The sequence below is a fragment of the Papio anubis genome, chromosome 4 (assembly GCF_008728515.1).
Source record: "Papio anubis isolate 15944 chromosome 4, Panubis1.0, whole genome shotgun sequence".
Lineage (NCBI taxonomy): Eukaryota > Metazoa > Chordata > Mammalia > Primates > Cercopithecidae > Papio > Papio anubis.
This window is the reverse complement of record NC_044979.1, coordinates 104,137,388-104,159,350: the sequence shown is the minus strand read 5'-3', so window position 1 is coordinate 104,159,350 and position 21,963 is coordinate 104,137,388. Positions and strand designations below refer to the sequence as shown.

The 21,963-nt window shown below is 38.4% G+C and overlaps 1 protein-coding gene and 1 long non-coding RNA gene across 4 annotated transcripts in view; both read right to left on the bottom strand.

Moving 5' to 3' along the window:
* Nucleotides 1-21,963, bottom strand: part of BMPER (BMP binding endothelial regulator) — a 243,831-nt gene that overhangs the window by 124,570 nt on the left and 97,298 nt on the right. The gene's annotated exons all lie outside the window — the stretch shown is intronic.
* LOC103882909 lies at nucleotides 5,986-20,865 on the bottom strand. The gene is made up of 2 exons (XR_001900789.3): nucleotides 14,852-20,865; nucleotides 5,986-11,903 (listed from the first exon to the last, which is right to left on the bottom strand). It is a non-coding gene; the product is annotated as an uncharacterized LOC103882909 (long non-coding RNA).

Sequence of the window (21,963 nt, the reverse complement as noted above, 5' to 3'; positions counted from 1 at the left end):
TCCCAGGTACGCAATGTGCACATCTGGGAGCATCAAGATTGAGGACCAGCAAAGACGTCTTATGGACATTTCTGGACAAATACGAAGAAACCAAACGACAATGGTAATGCTACAAAAAAAAACACACACACACAGAAAAAAAAGAAAACATGATCTGGATTGTATGTAAACTAGATATGAATTCTTAGCTGGTGTCATCACATATGAAAAGTATAGCTTAGACTAGTGGTTTTCAAACTTTTTAATCTCAGGATCCCTTTACTCTCTTAAAAATTATTGAACCTTTGTCAGATGGGTAGATTGTAAAAATTTTCTCCCATTCTGTATGTTGCCTGTTCACTCTGATGGTAGTTTCTTTTGCTGTGCAGAAGCTCTTTAGTTTAATTAGATCTCATTTGTCAATTTTGGCTTTTGTTGCCATTGCTTTTGGTGTTTTAGACACATGAAGCCCTTGCCCATGCCTATGTCCTGAATGGTATTACCTAGGTTTTCTTCTAGGGTTTTTATGGTTTTAGGTCTAACATTTAAGTCTCTAATCCATCTTGAATTAATTTTCATGGGAGAAAATTTTTGCAATCTACTCATCTGGCAAAGGGCTAATAACCAGAACCTGTAAAGAACTCAATCAAATTTACAAGAAAAAAACAAACAACCCCATCAAAAAGTGGGCAAAGGATATGAACAGACACTTCTCAAAAGAAGACATTCATACAGCCAACAGACACATGAAAAAATGCTCATCATCACTCGCCATCAGAGAAATGCAAATCAAAACCACAATGAGATACCATCTCACACCAGTTAGAATGGCAATCATTAAAAAATCAGGAAACAACAGGTGCTGGAGAGGATGTGGAGAAATAGGAACACTTTTACACTGTTGGTGGGACTGTAAACTAGTTCAACCATTGTGGAAAATGTGTGGCCATTCGTCAAGGATCTAGAACTAGAAATACCATTTGACCCAGCCATCCCATTACTGGGGATATACCCAAAGGATTATAAGTCATGCTGCTATAAAAACACATGCACACGTATGTTTATTGTGGCACTATTCACAATAGCAAAGACTTGGAATCAACCCAAATGTCCATCAGTGACAGACTGGATTAAGAAAATGTGGCACATATACATCATGGAATACTATGCAGCCATAAAAAAGGATGAGTTTGTGTCCTTTGTAGGGACATGGATGCAGCTGGAAACCATCATTCTTAGCAAACTATCACACGAACAGAAAGCCAAATACCGCATGTTCTCACTCATAGGTGGGAATTGAACAATGAGATCACTTGGACACAGGAAGGGGAACATCACACACCGGGTCCTAATGTGGGGAGGGGGGAGGGGGGAAGGATAGCATTAGGAGATACACCTAATGTAAATGACGAGTTAATGGGTGCAGCATGCCAACATGGCACATGTATACATATGTAACAAACCTGCACATTGTGCACATGTACCCTAGAACTTAAAGTATAATAATAAAAAAAAAATTATTGAACCTACCAAAGAGTTTTGGTTGACTTGAATGATATCTTATCTACAGATTGATGTTTACTATATTAGAAATAAAACTGATAAATTTTTAAGTGTTCCTTTTAAACAACAAAAATCCACTTCATGCTAACATAAATAACCAATTTAATGAAAAATAACTGTATTTTCCAAACCAAAAAAATTAGTGAGAAATATGGAATAGTTTTAATTTTTTTGCAAATTTCTTTAATGTCTCACTTAATAAAAGACATTGGATTTTCCTATTTGTTTCATTCAGTTTATTGCAACATGTTGTTTTGGGTGTAGTATCAAGAAAACCCAACCTAAACACAGAAATGTAGTTTTAAAATAGAGGAGGGTTTTAATAGCAATTTTATATAATTGTGGGTACTCTTCTTTGATATTATACCAATATAAAACCATATCAATGAACCATTTTCTGTTATAATAAAATGTATTGCTCTATCTTGTACTTTGAGTGAATATTCTATTCTACCCATGCATTATTTTTTGTAACACTATGCATCAGTCATGTGGAATATATTGATTTGGGCAGATCTTCCAAATATTGGTATACTTCATTATAAAATATCAAAAATAAATCACATTTTTAATGGCATCTCTTCAGAGAATTATATGAATATTATAGAACTGTCAAGCTCCCAATGAGAGATAAAAATTTTCCAAAATTTGAATTTTCACTTGAAAGCTCAAATTTTATCACTGGCAACAAATACTGCCACTTGTTTTCCTTGAAATGACATGCTCATTTTTAAAAATTTTTTGAGAAAATGTCTGCCAAATACTCAATTCTTAATAACCATAATTTGTCTGTCAAATCATGCTTTCAAGTAGAAATGGAATTCCATGAAAATAGCAGTTGGGTCAGTTCACAACTCAAATAAACACATAAGTGTTTTTCCTCTAGACATTCACTGAATTTCGATATGCAATCAATTTTTATTTTTGCATACTTCTCGTTTAAATGGTGTATATTCAAGAGTAAGATTTAATAAACACTAATAATTTTTAGTTTCATCTAGGAGATTTTTAAGTGAAAAATGGCATTGTTCTTTGTCTTTGTTACTGAGAGTACACAGTGGTGAATAACAAATGACAACTAGTATACTTTATGTCACTGTCTTGCTCTGCGCTAACTCCAGCACTTTTACTCACCATCGGAGCAAATGTGAACATAGCCAAAAAGGCAAAAAGGCAAACAGTGTCTTTGTGTTATAACAAAAATAGTTTTTACCTTGTGGACCCCCTGGAACGGTCTTGGGGACTCCCAAAGGTCCACTGACCACACTTTGAGAACTGTTGACTTATATTAATGCTCTGACTTTTACATTCTTGAAGTCTACCTCCATGCCGTAATTCTCACCACCATGATAAGCAAATCAAAGTTTAGCAGCACATTTGGGTCATGCAAATGAACTCTACGGTCCCAGGGAAACACCATACATCACCACTCACATCAGCAAGCTCACTTAGCAGACTGCGATGCCATATGGGCTACAAGGCAAGGAAGAGGAAGTCAACAGCCACCCATGGAGACAGCCAAATATGGGCCATCAAAGCCAGAAAACAGGAGTTTTGTTCCAGTAAAACTGTCAAGAATCCATATTAGTCATTTACACCCATATTTTCAGGTATTCAGTAGAAAGAAATAAAGCCTGTTGTGTGGTTAAAAAATGAAGTATGAGCCTAAGAGGCAAGGCTGAGAAAGAACAGATGTTTATGTCTCTGGAGTTTGCACTTTTTCTCTAAAAACACATCTGTCATCAACTTCAACTTAGAAGACCAACAAAGCACTTTTATAAATAAACACAGTGGCCATTTTCATTTTAGTAACTCTGAATTCTTGTAATCAATCTGATGGCCCTGAGAAGTGCACTCTTCCTTCCCCAGTATGCTTTAAGCAGAGTGTCCTCAGACGATGGTCATTGTCTTAAGTAACCCAGGAACCAAAAGAATCAGAACTGCTGTGCTGAAGTCAACAACATGGCTTTTCAGCTGCTTGTTTAGAGGTCTGATCCAAAGAAAACTGCATGAGAAGTTTCCATATTCCCCTCATTGCAAAACCTATGTAATTTTTGCATTAAGTTGATCCACGAAGAGGAAACAATCCAATGGAAAAACTGTGATGCATGACAATGATGATAGTTGAATGTCTGTGTTGTCCAATAGTCATCCTTTTGCCTCATCTCCCTGACTGTCCCTAATCCTGTCCCCACCACTGATCCAAATCCAGCTCCCCAGAGCCACAACCTAAACCTAGTTTCCAGACTAATCAGGGCTAAAGAAAGAGGATCACCGAGTCTCAACCCCATTACCCTCATCCCAGCTCACCAGAGGGACTGGATCCTGAATTACCCTTTTTACTATGCCAGGCCACAAAGGACTATTCTAATGTTGAATCCAAAGTAGGGAGTCCAGAATTGTTTCTGAAACTCCAAAAGAGTTCTTCAGCCTTCATCCTGACAGCTCCTGACCACAGGTATCGGCTTCCAGACCAACTCATTGCCCTGACCCCGCCCTCCCACACTCCCTGGAGCTGGAGCTGGACAAGTCAACTGATAGACCTGTTCCAGCTTCTGAATAAATGCAAAAAACTAACAGGCAGTTTAAAAATATCCTGGGACTCTATACCCAGCGCTTGTCCTTTTAGGAGTGCAGCACAGGGACACACTCCAGGCTCCCCTGCTATTCCACAAATCTGGTTCATGATTCAAACACGCCTGAGACGTGCAATGAGTACTAAGTGCTAATCGAGTCTCCTGATCTGTTCTCATTCACACTGGTTCAGGCTTTCAGGCTGGATTTCCGCCTCAGTCACTGCTTTAGTCATTGAACATTTAATCTGCCTAGCATCCGAGACCTACAACCACCGCTCTCTCTGCCCCTGATCACAGACTAAAGGGTAGATCCTCCTTCTTGCAGCTAGAACTTCCTAAAGAGGATCTGACACTTGCCTTGCTGGATGTGTGAATACCATGCACTCTCAGCTCCTAAAAGAAGGCTCAGCGTTCCTGGGATCCTCTATATCATCTCAGGCCCCAGACACCCCTCATTTGCCAGAAGCTGGGCTGTGGAGGTCTTTCCCCTGTGTGCCTGCCCCTGTGTTTGATTGAACTTCAACTTGCTGAACCTACCCTCTACTTCCTTCCCCACAGCCTCCCAGGCAAATGCGAATGTATATTTAAAAATCAAAGGAAGCAATTCAGATATCATTTAAAATATTATAAATCATTTCATTAAAAGGTCAAGTTAAAGTTTATGGCAAACTGTCTCGGAAGGACCATATTTGCTGTGTTTAAGGAAGAACAAACCACTTTCAAGCTTGTTTGTAAACAGCAATTACATGATTATATACAAACAATTTACGTGAAGTCTACAGATTCCTTTTATTTATTCATTAAGATAGAACTCCTGAATCATTGCTTACAAGTTACTACAGCTTCATATCCTTGACAATTCTGAAAATTCTGTATTACCTGATACCTAGCAAAGAATCAAGAGCAAAACTCGGAACCCAAGTTTCTCCTATTTGGGAAACTTTCTTTCTTTGGGCACTTGCATCAGAATTATCCAAGTCATTCCCTAAAAACAAGTTTATTGCATAAAATGAATTCGCCTTGTACTTACTGTATCAGAATTTGAGTGCAGAGTCTGGGATTTTGATACATATTTGCATATTCAGGATTTGTATTATTATTAGCATTAATATCAGAAGGTGACATATCAAGATAATGAGGTCAGTTAAAATGCAAAAGAGCTAAAATAATCCATCTCTACCACTACAGGAAGTCTATAGGTCATATCTAAACTGATACATCAAGAAAGAGCAGTACATGCATAGAATTGAGTGATATGGAGAAAGACACCAGAAGAAACAGCTAAAAGCATTGGAATTGGTTACCTATGAGGAACAGGATACATATGAGGAACAGAGATTAGAGGAATGGGACATTACTGGTTTCATCAAGAACTTTTAGCACTATTTGATCTTTTTTTAACCCCCCTACACATACATATACATATGTGTGTCTATATACACATACATACATATATATATACACATACACACACATATGTATGGTTTTTTTTTTTTTTTTTTTTGAGACAGAGTTTCACCCTGTCACCTAGGCTGGAGTGCAGTGGTGCGATCTCAGCTCACTACAACCTCTGCCTCCTGGGTTCAAGCAGTTCTCCTTTGTCAGTCTCCCCAGTAGCTGGGATTACAGGCACACGCCACCATACCCAGCTAGTTTTTGTATTTTTAGTAGATACAGGGTTTCACCATATTGATCAGACTGGTATTGAATTCCTGACCTCAAGTGGTCCACCCACACATATTAATTTAACTTGAAAAAAAACCATTAAAAATAAAGAAAGTGAAATACTCTTCAGATTTTTAACTTATTCAGACTAGCATTTCCATCCAATTTCCATTAAGCTATGGTAATAAGAAAAAGGTTGTTCTTGAAAAACAACCATTGGAATCAAGGGAGGCTGGTTTTTTTTTTTTTTTCCAGCTTTGGCATACTTTAACAGAAGACAAAGTCTACCAACATATTCTTTTACATCTTAAACTCTCAGTGGTCCGCTTCATTAAGTGAATAAAGACATACAAAAGAAACTTTCCTCTTAATAAAATAGGCAAAACCACCCACTAAACCCAAGTGATCACAAATGCATTCTAAACATAACTTGGAACACCTCGAGTGTTGTGTGTGATAGCCACACAATTCCTATGAAAGTGTTACAGGAGAAGGCATAGTCCAGTATTCTCTGGAAACCCCTGTACTTTCTCTTTATCCAATGTTTATGTCAAATTTCTATCACGGGAGTAGGAGTTCATACATTTAGGCCCTCCTCAGGAGACTTGAAGATGATTTAAACATTTGGCAAAGGATATTGGAAGTTGGGAGGAATGTACTCAGGACAGCAAAGACAGAAACATGGAGAGAGACAGAGAACAGGACAAGCACGGGGGAAGGACAGATAGCTCAGAGGAGCTGATTCTAGGACTAACATCCCTCAGCCACTGGGGCAGTGCTGCTTCTCTTTCAGCAAGAAAACATACAAAGGCACACAGCCCTATGACACTAGATTTATTTCCCACACTGAGTAAGCTAAATCTTTGTCACCCTAGTGCCATCAGACATCTTTCTTTTACAGTCCAGGGTTACAATAAGAACATTTCTTACCTGAAGAGTCTGGGTTCTCCAAGATGTATGAAGACTAGCCTTAGGGGACACACTGTGACAGCAGTGGATCCTGCTATGAGCAGGGTCAACAAGTTATCTATCACTAAGCCATTGTTTCTTCTGTGCCACTTGGGAAAATTTGAAGGCCTACGACGTGAAGGAGATTAACTTGGCTATGTGCAAAGGGATACCACTTTCATGAGAAGATGTTTCTCAAGTACGATGGAGCCCAAGATTCTTCAGGTTCTACTCTTCCCTGCAGCCTTCTCAAATAGTCTTAATTCATTTTACTGCTCATTTCAAAGAGCATTCCCAATTGGCTTAAACCCCCTCAGATCACATATCAACCACCATGACAGGAGATATGTTACTGTCCGCTTTTTACTTCCAATGGGAAGCCCAGAAGGATGATCCATCACAGCATCACCCTGGAGAGCATGAGGCAACTACTGTATCTGAGACAAACTCCGGGTCACTGCAGGGAAAAGGAGGGCGTTGCTTGAGCATTTTGAGAACATGATAAATTCTTTTCTGCCTCTTCTCCTCTTGCTTTTTTTTTTTTTTTTTTTTTTTGGCAAACCTTAAAGGAATTGGTTCAGCAAGTCATCATCTTGTCAAGTGAAGCCAAATCTAAATTACCCTCACAGGCTCTTTCTTATTCCAGGCTGAGCAGTAGAACTCAGAAAGTTGCCTGTAACAAGCGTTCATTGTGTGTCCTGTAGAGCCTCAAAAAAAAGACTTGAATTAAATACTGAGTTGAAGTTTCCTGATCGAGAAAACTTTTATGAACAAGTTCAGATTCTTCCTTGAATGTTTTGAAGTCTCAAATATTTTAAAGTCTCCATTTCCACATGGATTCAAGAGTTTTTCTGCCCTAAGAGGCTGTGGAAATGGGGAAAGAGGTTGCCTGAGCAGCACTCCTCACTGGGAATTCCCCCAAAGCTGGCACAGGACGAGGGAAGGCAAAACATGGGAAATGACCCCTAGAAGAAGGCCCCTGCAGAGCACCACCAGCAAAATGAGGCAAAGATAGCAAATCCTACTAAGTGGGAATTGTTTTAGTTTCAGGTCTAATATTTTCCAAACTAAAGCAGCTTCCAGAACCCTGTAGTTTGGAAAGAATTCCTAAAAGGCTCGTCATGTGATGAAAGGGCTCTGGGAATTTCTACCCAACTGGGACACCTTTCATTAAGCCAAGATGCCTCCAGAAGCTATGATTGATAAGCTTCATGGAGCAGAACAATTATTAAATTTTTTGAGAAAGGTCTTCACCACAAATTCTTATACTACTTGTTGGTCACTGGAACCTCATCACTGCCATCACAGTCCAGGAGTCTGTATAGTCCATAAGAAAATAAGTTCCCTGAGAGAAGGGACTCATCTCTGTTGCCCACTACATTTCAAGATTTTGCATCATGTTGCACTCAATAAATATTCAATGAATGGAGGGATGGATCAAAGCACCAAGTTTGAAGTGATGAGTAGAGCTTAGACAACTTGGTATTTTCTTAGGATAATCATCTCCCAAGGAATGAGGTATCAAGAAGGGACCTGCTAGATATCTTTTATGTTTCTATCCCATGAATATAAGCCAGTGGGAAAAGATGGTAATCTGATGCCTTCAGTAAATCATTAGAAACTGAATATGAGTCACAATTCTCTCACAAATTCTTTGATAATTTACTTTGGAGCCAGACTTTGGTTCCAGTTCGAGCTGGGTCATTTAATTGTTGTGTGACTACAGGTACAATTGCCTCATCTGACAGTGGTAATACAAAGGTTTCTACGAAAACTAAGCAAAGTATCTCACTTTAAACCTTCCTAAACAGTCCCTGGCATATATAGGACCAATAAATACTACTTCTTCTTCGGGTCATGACTGTATAAAAATTACTCATTTTGACTAGATTTGAATTCAGTAAGTCAGATTAAAATCTTTTAATTGCGGAAATATTTAGAATATTTTTTAAAACTATGTTATTACAACAGTGGCATAAGACAGTCTCACTTAATTAGATAAAGGAAACTTTCATTACAGTCGATCATTCAGTGTTGCCAAAGAATTCAAGGGATAACAAACACCAGTGGTTAGAACTCAGTTAAAGAACTAGGCATCGTAAAATATTTTTCCAAAAGTTTCAAAACTTACAAAAAATGCTCTTCTCACATTTCCATTAACTTTGTCCAAATAAAAAGCCACTTCTTCTATAAGTCAGTGATTTTCTATTGCATCAAGGTTTGTGAAGCATCTCCTTCTACATCCATTGTGAGTATTTATAAAGCAGTTAACAAACTGGAATGGAGAAGACCATTTAAACTAACCTTTGATTTATTTTAAGAATCTCTCTTTATACACACACACCCTATAACATACGTATGTGTGTGCATGTGTGTGTGTGTGTGTGTGTAAGAAATTTGTCCTGTTAAATCTCATTGAAAGACACCATGCTGTCTGCAAAGCACACTGATAATTGCTTTCCCTGTCCTTATTTTGTCCACTACTAACTGGTGCTCTTATTTGCTGGGACTCAGCAGACACTTCCCTAAGGAAATAATACCGGATAATTCAGTCCAGTCATCCTGCTCTTCAAATTCTCTCCCAGGACTTTGCCTTTTACTCCTATATTTTATTTTCTCCAAATCTGATCCACAAACGACGTATATTAGAAGCACACTGGGAGTTTGGATAAAATGCAGATTCCCATGATGTACCCAGAACTTCAGGATCAAAATCTCTGGAGTGGGGCTCAGGAACCTTCATTTCAGCAAGCATCCCATGGAATTCTTACCACTAGAATTTAATCATTTCTGACCTGCACATACTTCCAAAGGTGATTGTCATCTACACCCATGGACGTGAAACAGGTTGAAGATCTCCCAAATCTGTAACTCCAGGCAAGACCCTGCCCCCATCCCTTAAAGCTAACTGCCAACTTACTTCTATACCAGATATCCAGTAGGCAGGAAACACTGAACACATTTGTTGTTACTTTACTTCCATATCCATGGTTTATACTGCAGGGAAGTCTGATCAGATTTTTTTCATGGATTAAATCTTGCAGTGGCTCCTGTCTGCCCTCAGGATAAAACAAGTCGGTAAGGAAATCTTCTGCCTTCTTCCCCTACCTCTTGCTTCCACTGTTCATTCTATTCATTCTAAATCACTTTCTAGGACGTTTCATGTTTCATCTGGGCCCTGAACCTTTGTACATGCTGTTCCCTCACTTCCCTTTCAAACCCTTCTTTCCTCTGATGCATCCACATGCCTCTGGCATTTCCCAGATTTCAGCCTAGAAAAAAAAAAACCTTCTTAAAAAAACTTTACAGAACAGCTTCCTCCATCCCCAACTACAGCCAGATCCCCTCCTGTGAAGTGTGTGTGACACATTCTCCTAGCCTCTGGAGCACCAATTACTCATGTGTAGAGTTTCTGAAGTACTTCACACTTCTTTACAGTCGTTTATATGCTACTCTGTAACTGATAGTGTGTTCACTTCCATTCTTCACTACAGCTCCGTGAAGCAGGAGCCATGTCTGTCCCATCCACAATGGTACTCCAGCATGTGGCTCAAGATGTGCCCCACGGTAGAGCTCCACATGTATTTGCGAAATGAATAAGTAAACAGATGAATGGTCCTTGCTGCCTAAACTCCCTCAGATATGAGAGGGATGCTTTTGTACCTGTGACATCATCACTTCAAGGAGGAGACCAAACTCAGCAACATCAGGCAGCTTGCCATGAGGACTGCATGAGCTCATTCTCCAAGGACTGTGTTGAGGTTGGGCATATAAATGATGCAGATCAGAGGAGGGAAAAAATGTTTCTAATGTGTCTTGGTTCCCAGAAGTAAAATCTGAGTTGGAGGTGCTGAGACAAGAGTCAGTCTTGGGTAGTGAAGCCCTTGATCTTGGTCCTCTAACGAGAGAATGGCTCCTAGCCTGCTAACATGTACAGTTTCCTCTGAATCGCAGCTGTCCATATGGTGTGATTTATTAAAGAATTAGAACCTAAGCCTCCACTGTATGCAAACTGTTTGGAAGCCGAAGGGAGAAAGGAATGTTCTCTTTCAGTTTCTCCAAAGCTACATTTTAGACACAGTGATGCAATCCTGCAGGCAATTGGATCTCCAAAGCAAGATGCTCATTCCCCAAAGATCATCATCTTCCAGGGAGTAATTAAATAAGTTGTCAAGCAAGTCATCCATCTGTGGGGCTATTGCTCATCAGTCCTTTGGAAACTTGCCATTGTCTTTTCCCATCCTGAGCACTGATGAAGACTCTACAAGGAAATCAGGTACTACGGTATTTGCTGCTGCACAGCTGCAGCAAATCCCACTCTGAATCAAGGCAAGCAGCCCATTTCAATTCCAAGGTGAGGCAAGAAACATGCAACATAAACCACATTTTTTTCTTTTATTTTTTCTTTCTTTTTTTCCATCTTGTTTTGTGATTTTACCTCCCGGAAATTTGTCTTTCATCTTCCAGATTTACGGGGGAAAAGTGAGACAACTTCCAAGGCAAAATTCCACTGTAACATGGTTCCTCTCCAGCATGAAGCATCTTAGGAATTATTTGTGATAAAGTCAAGGCAGAAAAGTCAAGGCAAACCTGTGTCGAAAGAATCAGAAACTTGAAGTATTCACCAAGTGCAAGCCACGTTTCGGATTGGAAATGAAACATGGGACACAGACGACTTGTCTTGGTGTCCAGTTTCATCTCTCAACTTTTGCGAGGCATGAAGAATTTTGCCAGGCCCTTTTGAAGGTGATGATGAGATTCATGTACAGCTTTTCTAAATGAGGATCTGAAGCTTATAAAACTAAGTTCGCCTTCAGTGCTAGATATCTGCTTGCCCATTTTTACTTTGAAAGACTAGAACCATATAAAACTTCTCAATATGTGCTAAAGGGGCAATTTCTCTTTATATTTTAGGGCAGTTGGGGTGAAGACGCACAGAGGAAGCAGGTTTCCATGTGGTTGCTAAGAAAGAAAATGTTCCCTTATGTTCCCAGATCTCCTCTTTGAAGTCACCTACTTTTCCACAGCACATAATTAGAGCCTTCAAACCATTATGTCCTCTATTTTCTTCTAGCAAGTAAAGTTGAAGGGTAAAAACTGGATGTGGTGGCTGACGACTTCAAACTCAGTCAATGCAGCTCAGGTCACAGACAGTGGTTTTGGATGGCAGCACTGAGAGGATAAGTAGTATATTTTTAGGCCACATTGAAGTAATGCACCCGTGCCCAATACTTATTCATATAACTCAACTATGGGCTTTTATTTTTTTTTTTGACAAGTTTAAGTATTTTTGGTGGAGGCACCACACAGAGGAGCCTGGGGTCTCCCAAGGAGAAAGTAACGCAGGCAGCGGTAAGGTTAAAATTTAGAAAATAATAAGTAAGTTAGACACTCAGGCTTCTATGCCAATCAACAGCTGGCTCTCCCTTTAGATAAGTGATTCCTAAAGTATGGACCAGCAGCCTCAGTATCACTTGGGAACTCCTTGAAATGCAGATTCTCACACCCTGCCTTACAACTACTGAATCAGAGACTCAGTGAGAAGGCTCAGTAATGTGTGTGTTAAGAAGCACTCAGGGGATTAAAGTTTGAGAATCACTGTTTAATTCAATGGCTCTCAAATTTGGCTCATTGATATGGTTTTGTTGTATCCCCATCCAAATCTCATCTCGAACTGTAGCTCCCATAATTCCCACATGCCATGGGAGGGACCAGTGGTAGGTAATTGAATCATGAGGGTGGGTCGTTTCCAAGCTGTTCTCATGATAGTGAATAAGGCTCATGAGATCTGATGGTTTTATAAATGGGAGCTCCCCCGCACAAGCTCTCTCTTGCCTGCCACCATGTAAGACATGAGTCCTCATTCACCTTCCACCATGATTGTGAGGCCCCCTTAGCCGTGAGGAACCATGAGTCAATTAACCCTCTATCCTTTATAAATTGCCCAGGCTCGACTATGTCTTTATTAAGCAGTGTGACTAATAACAGACCAATACACTCATCATTAGCATGACAAGGCAGTATTTTAAAACTTCTGGATTCTGAGAGCCACCACACACCTACCGAACCAGACTCTCCTCAAGTTCAGATGATCAGTCTTCATCAGAGATCACTACCTAACTCACTCTACGGAACCAGCATAGTTAACAAAAATAAATGCCCTCTGGAGTGACTGGCCTTCCAGGAAAATGTTGACAATTTTCCATTTCCTGGTTCTAGTTTCTAAAGAAGCTATGCTTCACCCAAACTCAGTAATGTCCCCCAAATTCCTTCTGGGTTTAATATCAAGTTGATTTCTGATTTAAAACCAAGTTGATTTCTGTTCCTTCTAATAAAACAACAATAACATTGACTAACACCAACATTTTACCTGAGAATTCCAAGTTTACAATAAATGTGTAAACAATTAAACAATAAATGGTCCCATTGCTTCCACCCCCCAAAATTTTTTTTTCTGTTGGAAAAATGGGTTTGTCAGGGCAGTTACAAAACAACCTGAAGTGTTTTGTGTGAGGGAGTTACTCAAATAAAACTGTAAAATTAGGAACCGTAGAGGTTGATATATTATGAACAATTTAACACCCAATACAGGTGAAGTGATAAAAAGACAATGCAATCACTTAAAATAAATTCAAGTATTGGTTCAGACTCAGTAATTCCACCCCAGGAACAAAAAGAAATTGCAGGTGTGATCTTAAAATGCAGTCGAGAATCTGAGAAATCATAAAGAGTTGAAAAAGTGCCAGAGACAGGCCAAGGATCAATACTATCCTAATTTTAATAGAGAAGGGAAAGGTGAAGTTTGGAAATTTCAGACTACTGCATTTAACAATTTGCTTTAGAAAGTTTTCAGGCCTTGCATTACACAGGTAGATTTGAACATTTGCAAAAGAAAGTAAAGGGATTGTGGGCACTTGCAAGAATTATTCAAGAACCAATCACAGCCCCAAAGCCTCTCAAGACTGTTTCACATAGTTAGTTACTAGGGATCAAAGGATCTTTGAGCTGTGCAGCTGTGCTATCTCTTTATTTCAGTAATGGAATTGGCAAACATTGCATTATTTTCCTGGAGAGAGGATAAAATACATGTGGGATAAATGATAAACGCCACCCAAAAGTTTTCATCAGCACACTATATAGGATTGGGGATAGACTGTGGTCCTGATGGAATTTTCTGTAAAAGCCTTAAAACCTGACAGTGCTTCTCTCTCTCTCTCTCTCTCTCTCTCTCTCTCACTCTCTCTGTCTCTCTCTCTTGCTCTCTCTCTCTTCCTCTCTCTCTCTCTTTCTCTGCCTGTCTTTTGCACTAGCTTTCCAATGTCCTATTTGAATTAAGCACCAAAGTCACAATTCCAAAAATACTACTCTACAGGCTCCTAAAACGTATGCTATTTTTCAGGATCATTGTGGCTGAGGTGGAGGCACACACTCAGATCTCTCTGCATGAGCCACATTGCTCAGAACAAGGTCCAGGAGCTCTAGATTCAGGAAATATTCCCCATTCTTCAGTCCCATAACATTGTTCCAGTTTTGAGGAACCATCAACAGATGTCCTTTCTGGGTAGAATTAGTAGACAATGAAGAAAAACTGATTACTCTGACAGATCAAGTTTTTCAGGTGCTCAACTGCAAAGGGAATGTGCATTTTCCCTCTTACAACTAACTAAGCTTTGTTGCTTTCTGCTGTTTTCATCTCACCAATAGTAAGTTGGAAGCTCTGTCACAGGCAGCAACCTTGGGGCTGCTTGTGTCCATGTGCATATGCCAGCTATTATGAACAGTAGTCATCCCTCCCTAACCTCAAATTCCCATAGGTAGATTTCTCATAGGCACAGATTTACTTCACTGATAACATCAATCTTAAAAGTTTTCACTTTTATACATTTTACCTCATATTAGGTACTCTTCTAATAGCTTTTAACAAATCATTTGATCTTCACTTAACACTGTGAAGTATTATTATGATTGTTCTATTTTACAGATGAGGAAGCAAAAGCACACAGCAGTTAAGTAACTTGTCCAAGGTCACACAGGAAAAGAGGGATGGAATTTGAATTCAAACCCAGGTAGTGTGGCTCCAGAATCCAGTTTTCTTAACTTCTGTGTAACAGTCAACTCACCTTTACTTTGGTATATTTGTTCTTTTATCTAGAAGAATTTCAATCCACATTTAGATGAATCTTCAGAATACATCCAGTCATGACATAAGAACATGAAATGAGAGACTATTATGAAATCACAAGAGTGTTCAATATTCAGCCTACCCCCTAGAAGAAGGGATATCACAGAGGGTAGAAACCCGACTGAGTGCACACATTACAGGTAAGAAAACAAAACAAGTTTGTAAGCATCCTTTTAAAAAGAGGGAAACACTAAAAATATGCCAGTAAGCTAAAATTAATGATAAAAGAAAATGGATCATTTGATGCCTATTCTTCCTAATGAAAGGTGTGTAAAATATACAGATATTCTCTCTATTGTGCTGACTTCACTATTTTATTTAGTGAACATATAAAATATTTATGAAGGCTTTCGAGGTTTACTTACAATCTCAATTCCCCAATTTCCTATAAAATCTTAAGTTGCCCAAATAAGGACTCTTATACTATAGATGTTTTCAGGACCTGAATCTCCCCAGATGGGGAGGAAATTCCACACTCCACGGTTCTGGCCAGGCACAGTATCGTACAGTAAGGCCAGGAGACTCAACAGACCTACAGGGATGAATGGGCTGCTTTGATAGGCTGGAATCTATCACATCACAATGATGCCTTCAAGGCCATTGAAATGGGACACAGGGTGGCCTCGCATGCATTCACAGGGCACAGACATCTTGTTTGAAGGATATCTCTCCTCTCTTTGCTCTCCAAATATTAATGCCTCAGTACGCATTCAAGGAAGTTTCTCCTCTGCTGTCTCTTCTCTATGCTGCTCAACATCTCTGACTTCACTGACCCATTGTCAAACACACCCAGAGTCTTACAAAACCACCTCCTTTTAGCTTGATCTCCTCGACTTGCCTTTCCCATATGTCCCCACATTAAAGAGGGAAGAAAACAGCAACCCACAATGTGCCTTCTTTATAGGTGCTATGGGATCATCCTTTCATTTAATTATTGGCTTATCCACTGATTTCATCTATTCAACAAGTAGTAAATGAACTCTAGTATTTCACAGCGCTGTTTTAGATCTTCAGTGATGAGCAGTTACAGAGAGGGTCCTTACCCTGATCGGCAAAATAATCAGAGAACAGGCAATGAAAGCATCCTACAAAACTATATTTATTCAGTGGTGAGGGAAAGAAGATGGAGCTGTGGCAAGACTTTACATGTTTTAAGCAGAAGAAGGACATGAGTAGATTTTCATTTTTAAAAGCTCTTTGGGTAAAAAGAGGAAAACAGTTCATAGAGGCTTCAGTCTGGCTGTAGACAATAACCATTGATGGCTGCTATAACTCACAGGGGGAAGGTTGGTGAGAAACTTAAAATGGGTGGATCATGCTAATGCCTGAACCCACAAATCAAACTTAACCTCACAAAAATAGGTACAACCAGGCATTAGGTGCCTCTTGATGGACGCTCATGAGACCAACTATGATGGAGTCTTCCTAGAAAATCAAGCCTATGTCTGATCAGCCCTCAAGGAATGCAGGATTTTGATAATGGTTTCACAACGCTAAATTTACTTTTAAAATCATGGAATTGTACACTTACAACAAGTGAATTTTATGATATGTAAATTATATTTCAAGAGCACTATTTTAAAAAAGAATGTAAAACAAGAGCTCTCACTATGAAAATTTTAAAGATAATATAAATTATAGTACAGATAAGGAGATTGGTTAGGAAGCCTTCACTGGAGATCAACTGAGAGAAAACAGAAGCTTGATCTAGGGTGGAAGCAGTAGAGTTGAGGAGTCATAGATTCAAGAAATACTGATGATACAAACACTACAGGACTCAGTGAGTGGTGGATGGGGCAGAAGAAGCAGGTTCCAAACGTAATTCCCAAGCCTCTGGCTTTAAAGAGAATGGAGAGTTGTGCCACTGGCTGAGACAGGGAACTTTAGAGAAGCAGGGCTAGAGGAATATGATCATGATTCAGTTATGGTACCTGAGAAGCATCAAGCAGAGATGAGCTGGGGCTGCTGGAGCCCAGAAGGGATTGAGCACAATGTTCTGCGTGCACGTTTTAGGTCTTTGGGTCTTTTCAGCAATGTCTGCCTGTTGTTGAGCCAGGGTTTCTGGGCTGAAACATCTGGGGATTCCAGAATTCTGACAACCAAAACAATGGCACAAAAGATGCTGCCCTTTCAAAAACATGTGAGCCAGTAGGGTTTTTTTTATTTTTTAATATCACATAGAAATGACAGATGGTTAGAGTTTTCACACTGATTCCATTTGACATTGTCTTTGAAGACAACTGTTCAACTAATTATTTAACCCAATTAGATTTATGGTTATAATTGAAATCTTTGATTTTCCTTCATGAGTCTTTTCTAAGCTTGTTGTTCATATTTCCTCAATCATTTGCTTTGGCACTATTATTATATGAGTAGTTTGTTGGTATAGGTTGATGCTGGTTTACTTCTTCTATTAGTATTATTGATATTTTCTTTGATTTTATTTTTCCCAGGTTTTGAGATGGTGTATACCTCTCCCTCTCATGCAACTGCACTCTAAGAAAGAGTACGGAAAAAACTGTGTCTGGTTTTCTGTGTGTACATGTGTGTCAGGTAATAGGAAAAAGAACAGGAATTACTAAATATCTTCTGCTCCTTTTTGGCAGACAGTTTAAACAAAGGAAAATTAAATACGTGATAAACTGAAAAGTGAATCAGTCTCCTTAACTAAGACCTATTTGCCCTATGATCAATGCCAATTCCTTCTGGATACCAACATTTGGTTTCTACCTATCCCAGTTTTTAGAACTCTTGAGAATATATCCTTTGATGTTTACGGGGATTATTTTGTGAGAAGTTGTAAGAGGTTGCGTTGAAGACTACAATTTAAATGAGATTTTTAAACATGAAATCCCTCACAGGAAATCAAACTGAAATGAGAGTCATCTAGTCTCTGTGAACTTTTAGCCTCTGCTATCTTTTTAGCTCACAGAAGTTTCTTGTTCCCTGTTCTCCTTTGTACAATCTCTCAGTATAGAGTTTGTATTGGAAAACTGATTTCTCTTATTTCCTTCTTATTAAGTTTCTATGCCCCTTACCAATTTTATCTTAATAATTTGCAGATTTCATTTGGCTTCATTTATTCCCGTTGTTGCTATTTTGAGGCTCTCCCAATTGCTGCATGACATTCAACTCTGGATGAGTTCTTGGGGTTTTTCTTCTCAATTAAATACTTCCAGAAACAAAATTTCAGAAAATGGGTTCACCCTAGCTGACTCAAATCCGAAAGTCTTTCCAAGGAGATTTTACAGGGAAAATATTACTGGCTTAAAAACCTCAAGCACTGAGTTCTGGGCTGCAGTTTGAATTTGGCTTTCATTTTTCATATCTCCAACAATGTAAAAATCCTAGCAAAGTAATGGTCTTTTCTAAGATGGGTCCAGGTTTCTGGAATGTGCTTGTTCTTCTTATTCAAAAGAATTTCAAGGTACAGTGTAAATTTGCTTTTTTTTTTTTTTTTGCTCTGACCAACTGAAAGCAGCAAAGCCTTATTTATATTCTGGTTTAAAAGGTTTTCCTTTAATGGAAATTTTTACTCATCTTCCATAGAGAGTGGCATGAGGATGAGTGAGCCCAGTGGAGTATTGTGAAACTTTGCATATGCAAAATATGCTTTTTATTTCCTTCCAATAATACCTTCAGAGGAAGCCAAACAAGTTTCTAATAAATTCTTAAAGATACAGCATTATTCCTTGTCCTTGCTAGTCAAAGTATGGCTTATGAAACAGCAACATTGATAACACCTGGAAACTTGGTAGAAATACAGAATCTCGGGCCTCACCCCAAACCTACTGAGTCAGAATCTGCAAGTTCACAATATCCTCAGATGATTAATAGGCACATTATAGTCTAAGAAATATTGCAACTAGATCCCAGGTTGCTGCTTACAGTAATCTCCTTATTTTCTAACAGGTAGCCTTCCTAGACTCAGGACCTGTACAAAAATAAACTTAAGACAAATTCCACTCTCAGAGAAAACACCATATATGCCCAAAATAAACTGAGGAGGTTTTTGTTTTTTAACCAGAACTTAAACTTTAGAAAAGGAAATTCCTCTTAAATTCAAGTATTCACAAATCTCACATATTAAAAAGGCATTTTCTAAATTATTTAATTCTGAACACCAAATTACTATTTCAGAAAAACCTGTTAGGCTGAATATATGCCAATTAACACTACATACAGTCACCCAATGGAATCATTAAAAAAGAAAAGAAATTTAACAAGGACATGACAATTATTCCTGCAACAAAAGTTCAGATTTCATAAATGTAGAATATCATCCCATGCAAACCTTTGAAAGATCATATTAGGAAGTAGTATAGCATGTAGTTGCTATACTCATGAATATAACCCTAGAGGTGAAAGGAAAAACCAGTCTCCCTAATGTTATATCAGTGGATACTTGTGACAATAGCAATCATGCATTGATTTTAAAAATACTGGATCTCAAGCAACCTAAATGGAAATGAAGATGGTTTACTCTGGAAAATCATATTTGATGATTCACAGAGTAGCACAAGTGATGTCAAAGATTAATGATAAAGTTGCATATGATTAGTTTGAATGAAATTGTTATACAAAATGTAAGAATGGAAAATGGCAATGTTCCCTAAATATCATCTCATACAACAAGTGATTTTAAATATATATGTATAACTAAATTAATAAGTTAAACCATACAAGTCTAGTTTTGACTATCTCATCTACACTCCTAAAAACATAATTACACAACCATGTGATAGGTGTTAACAATGAACTATGCTCAAACTACATATAGAGGAAAGAGTAAGTCATTAGGGTGACCAGAAAAGACTTCAGAGGAGATGACATCTGAGCTAAATTTCAAAAATGAATAGAAAAGGAATACTAGAAAATGACTAGAAACATAAGACATCCTATGTTCTGCATCCTGGAGGTGAGAAGACATGGCAGGCTTGAAGGAGAGTGTGGTTTAAAAGATGTATGAGGGATAGTGGATAAATAAAAGTATTTGGAGCTGGAAGTAATTGTTTAACCCACTGACACTGGCATAAGGAAGGAGGAAGCTGGGAAAAACCTGGTATCTCATCATAATTACCTAGAAGGTCACCTTCCTTCTATCATTGTCTTATTTCAACAAAAATAGAAGACGGTCACTTTCCTGCTCTTACGTGTAAGTAGTTAGTCAACACAGAATCACAGTACAAACCTAGAGACACAAGCAAAGTGATGCTGTTGAAGAAAAATGTTTTGAGAAGTCTAGAGAGATAAAGCCTGAAACTTGCTGAACAAGCCAAAAGAGAAGACTTGGAAATCTTAGCCTTAGTTGACAATGGATTTTTTGTTTTTAAATCATATCTCTTTCCTTTGTCCAAGGATGCCTCCCCTCTTCCAAAAGAGCAGCAGAATGCCACCTATCTCTCACATTTACACACTTTGTGTAAGGATGATGCACCCTTCTCTAGCCACAGGACATTCTTTTCCATTATTATATTTATTTTTCATATTAAGCATTAGTTTTTCTTATATGTGTAGTAATGATATTCCCCAACAGCTAAGTCTGCTACTTGCATTTTGAGGTGGACAATAAGGCCAATACACTTGTCTTGCATGCAACCACCAAAGTGGTCCTTACTAGAACAAGTGGAGACCCTTCCCCAAAAGCAAGTCCTCCCTTCCACTAATAGAGCACCCTCCTAAAACATAATCTGAGTAGGTTTACGAATCTCAGTAGGTTTAATCTTGTGGCTCCTAATAGTTCAGAAAGAATAAGGTCTAATTTTAGAGCATTCTAATAGGCAATCAAGAAAAAGTATAATAATAAAGACATATTCAAAAATTCTGCCTTACTATGTTAATTTCACCTTTAATAAAATAGGGTCGAAGCTGGGCTTGGTGGCACATGTAGTCCCAGTTACTTGGGAGCTGAAGTAGAAGGATCATCCAAAAATTTTTTAAAAACACTGGGTGCAGTAGCTCACACCTGTAATCCCAGGACTTTGAGAGGTCAAGGCAGGAGGATCATTTGAGGCCAGGAATTTAAGACTAGCCTGGGCAACATAGTGAGACCCTATCTCTACAAAAAATGTACAAAGTTAGCCAGGCACAATGGCTACTCAGGAGGCTGAGGTGGGAGGACCTCCTGTGCCCAGGAGTTCAATGTTACAGTGAGCTATGATTGCACTACTGCACTGCAGCCTCAGCAACAGAGTGAGACCTGTCTCAAAAGAAATAATAATTAAAAAGAAAAAAAGTAAATAAAAAAAGAAAGTAGGGCTGAGTGGATACTTCCCTAACAAGATGCTATCTATATCAACTCCAAGCCAGTCCCATGCATGATAGAGAAACATTGGGACATTGGCATTCAAGTTAGGAATAACTTGACAAATACACCAGTAACATTTAATGTCGTTCTTGAGGTGCTAGTCAGCAGTTTTATAAGAATTAAAACGTATATCAGTGGAAGTAAAAATTACTATTATTGTTACGTGATATGTTGATTTCTATGGAAAGTCCAAACATGGCCTCCCTCAAAAATGTCAGAAAAATTCTGGAAAATCATAAAAAGATGAGGAACATATTATTAATGTAAAACCATCAAAATAATTGAAAAAAATCCTGGGAATTTTTTTTTAATCTCAAAGTGGGAAAGGCCTTTCTAATAGTGACACTAAATCCAGAAGGTTTTAAAGAAAAGTGGATGAGTTTAACAACTTAAAATTAAAATATCTGCACGAGAAAATACTACTACAGAATCAACAGTGACAAATCAAGAAATGTCACACATGTCACAAAAGGCCAATTTCCTTTGCTTATAAAAGCCCTTGGAAATCAACAAGACCAACAACCCAGTACAGAAAGAAACAAAAGACTCTTCACAAAAGTGGAAATACATATAACTTAAGTATCGTATTTCATTAGTTCTCATTTTGATTGTTATATTTTAATATTTTAAAATCCAGATAAGAGTTACAATCAATTTCTCCTTAAATTTGATAAATATCAGTACATGAAAAGATATTAAACTATACTCCATATTAAGATAAAATCAAATTAAATTAAAACTAC